This window comes from Pteropus alecto, unplaced genomic scaffold, assembly GCF_000325575.1.
Source record: "Pteropus alecto unplaced genomic scaffold, ASM32557v1 scaffold131, whole genome shotgun sequence".
Taxonomy (NCBI): domain Eukaryota; kingdom Metazoa; phylum Chordata; class Mammalia; order Chiroptera; family Pteropodidae; genus Pteropus; species Pteropus alecto.
Genome location: NW_006434709.1, coordinates 24542071 through 24548011, shown reverse-complemented (window position 1 = coordinate 24548011; position 5941 = coordinate 24542071). Strand labels below are relative to the sequence as shown.

The following is a 5941-nucleotide window of genomic DNA, read 5'->3' as shown; positions in this document are numbered from 1 at the left end:
TATTCTCACAAAGAATAGCAATAAACATCTACCACTTGAAATAATGTCATTTTTATAAAGTAAAATTGACCCAGTACATCGATTTGCATTTCCCACTACATCCATATGCGTATGTTTCTTTCAGTTTAAGATTTATGTATTTCGTATTTTGCTTTTTCACTTAATATATACAATATTTCTATATCTATATTTTAAAACTGTGATACAATTTTATTTTGTAGATGAATTATTTAACATTTCCTTGTTATGAAATACTTAGGTTATATCCTTTTTTCTGCTACAAATGTTACAGCAACTTCTTGATGCATATAGTACTTGTTTTTTGTTAAACTGTTTTTCTAGAATAAATTCCTAGGAGTGAGATTAGTGTGTCATTGGGAATCAAGTGGTAAATTATGCCTGAATAATCACAGTCAAGTTTTCCTTTTCAAGCCATGTTATAAAGGGTACAAAATAGGAAAGGAGAATAGGGGAAATGTATATGGATGCAATTTTATGTCTTAAGAGTTCTGCAAATGGACAATCCTTTTATAAGAATATTTCATATTTCTGAGAGGAAGCCATTTCTATTTTTAATACCGATAGTAAAATAACGAGCATGGAAATGGTTTTGAAAAATTAAGCTGAACATGAAAGAGTTTAATAATCTATAACTTTCTGCTGCTGTCCATTTCTTACCTGTATGTTACCAGGCTTTTCTGATCATCACAAGTGGCCTCATAACTGCTCCGGACTGACATGATTGCTTCTAAAATCTGTTTCCCAAGGTTACATTATTGGAGGAAGCTGCAGTGTGCATCTGTTCATAAGCTAATCATGCACTTCTCCCTCAAGGTGTCGGAGACAAGAAATAGGTTTGAAAGAATTTGCTTCTATAGTAACGTTGGTGCAAGTGATAAACCAGTACCCAACTGATTTAAAAATCTTACTCACAGAGCAAAAGCAAACACACAACCAGGCAGGACTATTTGCTTTAAAAGCAAAAGAGACAAGAGCAGTATTTGAGAGGGGTAAATATAAGGTGAGGGGCCCAGGAGGCAGGAATTGTGATTTGCTCTGCTTTTTGACCTGGACTATCATTTAAAGTGATTTGAAATCCAAAATCAAGATAAAACGAAATAAATATATGTAGAGGTATAGAGATTCCAAACTAAGTTTTTCTCTAGTTGCTTTGGTTAACGTCAGCTTTATCCCATTAGAATTAAGCCACCATCAGGAGATATGTTGCTGTTTACAGCATCCCAGGCAAGCTCATAGGCAGAGAGCTTAGGCCTTGCTGGCAGTATGGTGCTGTAAGAAACTCAACTTTCATGGGAACTGTAAGTTCAAGTTGACAATGCAACAGTATTTCAATAGAGAGCGATAATGAGAGATTAAAAATCTTCAGTGCTCTAGCTTGAAAAAAATCTTCTTCTTTCCTAATCAAGCTATAGTTGGGAGTTCTATCAGCATTTACTACATTGTTTTCAGAGGCAACACTGGTAGTTCATCAAGATGTTAACAGCTGATCTCTAAAAGTGAGATGAAATAAACTTGGGAAAGTTTCTTGCAATGTGCTTCTCCCTCACAGATCCTTGGTGCCCATTAGATAGTGAAATCTCTGAGAAACTTGTGGTAAAAAAATCTTTTTGACTTTAACTTATAACTTCCTAAACATATAACTAAGGAAGTCAAATTTACGCAACCCCAATGAACATTTCAAGGAATGCTCATGTTCTAAAGGACAATTTACATCAAACTTAGTTAAATATGTCTCTATGTAAACAAAGGGGTGTAGAAAGTTGGTTGGAGATCCTTTCAGACTAAGTTTGGATGTGTATTGTAGCCTTGTTGCTTGTCTTACTCATGCAAAACTTTACTACATCTGTTGAGTCATCTGGGATGAGATATATATAATTTTCTTCAGAGATTCGATTCTCTGGGCAGGGAAATGAAGGAGAAGGAACAGGTTGTCCAGGTTTTATATTAATTTATCCTTCTAGTTAAATCCTATGGTTTTAGAATAGAAAGGACAGTGGGGAAGTGAGCTGGCTGTAAATATAGTTTAGCAGAGCAGGCTTTTCTCTACTAAATCATGACTTCTGAATAAAAGGACAAGACAAAAAACCAAGACAAAATACATCTCACAAATACTGAGAAGGGGGTGATTAGGAGAAGGAATGTTTAATTAAGGGGGCTCAAAGTTGAATTGGCCAGTGGAAGCAGGAGACTGGGATGGAAAGATAAAATTGGATCTTAAGAAGGATGATGCATGGCAGAAAAGGAAGCAGTTAAGTGGAGGTAGTGAATTATTTTCAAGTGAACTTTCAGCGAAATGATTTGGAGATAATATGTACTACTTCAGATGCCTAACACTAATGTTCAGATTAGAGTAAAAAAGAACATTTTAAGTTTTCTAACTATGAATTGTTATTCAATTAAATGAATAAATATTGATTACCTGTCATGTGTAGCATAATAAAAAGGAATTTCAGAATATAAAGAAAAATTCTTCTTTCAAGGAGAGAATACTATAAATATTGTAGTAAAATAAACACATACAAATTACTTATATAGGGCAATACTATCATTTTGAGCAGAAGAATAATGTGATCAGAACTGAGTTTTGGAATATCAATCTACCAGTAATAACTAGAATGGGTTGGAATACAAATAGTGGAAGTAAGGAGACTAGGGAATAGATAAAAGTCTTAATTTTCAAAATACGAATTAAATCATGGGGTAGGCAAACTTTTTATGTAAGGGTTCAGAAGGTGAATATTTTCGCCTTTGGATGCTATGTGGTCTCTGTAGTGTGTAAGTAGTCATAGGCAATATGTAAATGGTTGAGGCTATTGTTTTCCCATAAAACTTAATTTAAAAAAATGGATGACAGGCCTGACTTGTTCCACAGGATATAGTTTTCCAACCCTCAAATTAATTAAGGAAGCTTAAAGTCAACTACTGATGAAAATATAAAAAATTATTACTGTATCATAAGGGTATAACACTGGCTTTTAGAAACATTAACAAACAAATCATTGTTTACTAATCCCGTTTATGATAGGGTTATTTGGATTTTCATATCCAACAATGGCAAACTAACTTATAACTGTTGATACTTCCATTAAAAAAAAAAACAAAAAACCTAGAAAACCTGGGGAGGGGAGGAGGGAGAAAGAGAGAGAGTGTGTGTATGTGTGTGTGCGCGCTTGCACGCTCACACTCCTGTACATCAGAGCTATCAAGGCAGTAAGGACTTGTGGGGTTTAAAATATAGGGAAAATCAAAATACGTGGCGACAATAATAAAAGGCAGAAGGAATTACTATGTTCAGAGATCCTCGCACTGTTCAGCAATTAGTAAAACCACAAATTAATATTAGATATTAATAAAACAGTGGTGCATTTATAATTTCTATGATTACCATTACAAGAATGGTAAAAGAATTTATCATGTAGTTGAGATGGCTCATAGAGGGGAAAATGGAATAATAAAATACCACTTAATCCAGAATAAACAAGAAGGTGAGAAAAAAGAAATATAGACCAGGTATGAACTCCCCCCACCAAAAGACAGCCCCACGACAGTAAATGGTAGATTTAAACCCAGACATATCTGTAATCATATGAAATGTAAGTAGATTAAATATACTAGAAGGTAAAGGTTTACTGAATTAAAAAACAAAATTCAACTATGTGGTTTATAAGAGATACACTTTGAATATGAGGTTACAGAAAAAATAAAAGGATATATCAAGTATAGAAACAGAAAATAGATTGGTGGTTGCCAGGGCTGGGTGGGGGAAATGGATGAAGGTGGTCAAATGGTACAAACTTCCGGTTATAAGATGAGTAAGATCTGGGGATGCGATGCACAGCATGGTGAGTATAGTTTCTTAAAGTCAAAAAAAATGAGAAGTCGCCCTCTTTAGTGACTCTCTCAAACTGTAAAAAGCAGACTCATTCAAGAATCATAATCCAAGTAGTTAGACCCACATGAAGTGACAATATCAAATGGATTTGGGCTTTTGAGTAAATCTGTAGAAATCTAGCCGGCCTTTTGAGTAAATATAGCCTGGAATGTAGGTAGCCTCAAGCTGTTTCCCCTCCTCTGGTAATATTTTCCTTTAATTATTCCATAAAAGGTGGGAGGCCGGAATTTACTGATTATTTTTCCGTGAAGGCCACACTTGGCACCTTGTTACTTCCAGCTCAGCAGTACAGAGTATCACTGCTGAGGCTGGCCACGGGAGCAAGAGTGGCAGCTGGGCAGATATTTGTCATCCCCGTTTCAAGCCTATGCCATAATGAAGCCATGTTTATGCTTAACTGTTGTTAATTTCCATATTGTAGTGAATCCACGGGAAAACGAATGTGTGCAACTTTTGAGAAAGGAGAGAAGAAAAGCAGAGATGACTGCAGGCGGCCACTACATTAAAAGGTTATGGGCCAAAGCACCAATACCACAGGACATTTGAGGTGACCTTGCTGCAGGTGCCCAGACATTACCATCCCATCTATGGAGAATAAGTTGACCCCAAAGTTGCCCTCAAACTGTAAAAAGCAGACTCATTCAAGAATCATGACCCGAAAGTTGCTAGAGTAGACATCATGTGACATGCAGGTTTCAGATAGTCTGTAAGCTTTGCAAAACACATAAGAAGAGTTGCGGGCAAGGGGCGAGAATGCCTGTGTATGTCATGAGGGGTGGGGACTTGGGTGAGGAGGTAAGTGTGAATTTTTATTTTCAGTGTGATAATTTTTTTGTCACACTTGGACTTAGAATGGATCTTCTTCTCTGTGGCTATGATGGAAATATTTTTCATTTGACACCACTTTTCAGTAAAATCTGAGCCTCCTGTTCTTTGTCTGGAGACATAGAGCCAATAGGCTGAGCTACCATGGGGAGTGACTGCCTAACATTCTGGGAGGAATTTTGTACTGTATATATGTCTTATCTATACATATCATTTTATGTATTGGGTAGGTAGGGTCATTTAATTTCTTAACAACTTAATTTTCCTTCTACTGTAGAAAGCACCAGAAAAGAATTATATTTACATGTGCAGAGGCTACTTAAGAAGCTGTTAGGTACACAGTAACTATTTTAAGTTCTCGAGGCATCTGCTTTGGGAAAATTCAGAGAATAAGGTACTCAAAGTTTCTCTAGTTAGACTAGAGAAACTGTTGTTTAATATTCTTCTCGTGGTGATTGTTGGCTATTAGAAAAAAAATGAAAAAAACGCTGCAGTGTTTACCTCTGATATCTGAATGTAGGCTTAAGGTCCCATAATCATATGAATTATATCCTAATCTAAGTGTGATGCTTATACATAACTTTATGTAGTCAAAAGGTATAAATGTAGTAGTACCGTGAGAAAAACGATCAGTATATTATTTCCACTTTTTCTGGAAAAATTTTCATAGAAGTTAGACTATTTTAGGATGGGTTTGAGGGCATTAAAAGATAAATCATTGGGATGATGTCTTGCCTTTAAGCATTCTGTGACCTTTTAGAATAAGGCAACATTCCCTTCTTCTTCTGTTCTTTTTGTTGTATTTTCATGGTCCCCTCAGCTTTCATGATAATATAAGTAGCTTCTCCTCTTCTAAATGTAACTAAGACTAGATGTAAAATTTTGGATTAATAACTATGTTTGCAAGTTACTGAACATATTATATATACCAAGTCCCGTTGGTTTATTTTGTGGGTCTTTAGTACGGCGGGTTTCAGTCTCAGCAGGACTCCAGGAGCCATAAAAGCCAGAGAGAATGACTGACAAGGTGCTGCCGCTGAGAGCTGCTGCTAGGTTTATCTTCCTGACTCGGAGCTCCCTTGAGAAAGGACTAGGTCCCAGTTGTTGGCTGAAGACTTGTGGGAAGGGCACATTGTGTGACTCATTGGGGTTATTGTACTGGTTGCCAAGGAGGGAGAATAATTATCTGCTAAAGTGTTGGGA

At 36.2% G+C, this 5941-nt stretch overlaps 1 long non-coding RNA gene across 1 annotated transcript in view; it reads left to right on the top strand.

The window, feature by feature from the left end:
* Positions 1-4411, top strand: part of LOC112477889 — a 35358-nt gene extending 30947 nt beyond the window's left edge. The window contains exon 4 of the long non-coding RNA XR_003045616.1: positions 4335-4411. This is a non-coding gene — a long non-coding RNA (uncharacterized LOC112477889). The remainder of the gene's footprint in view (positions 1-4334) is intronic.
* Positions 4412-5941: the final 1530 nt, after the last annotated feature.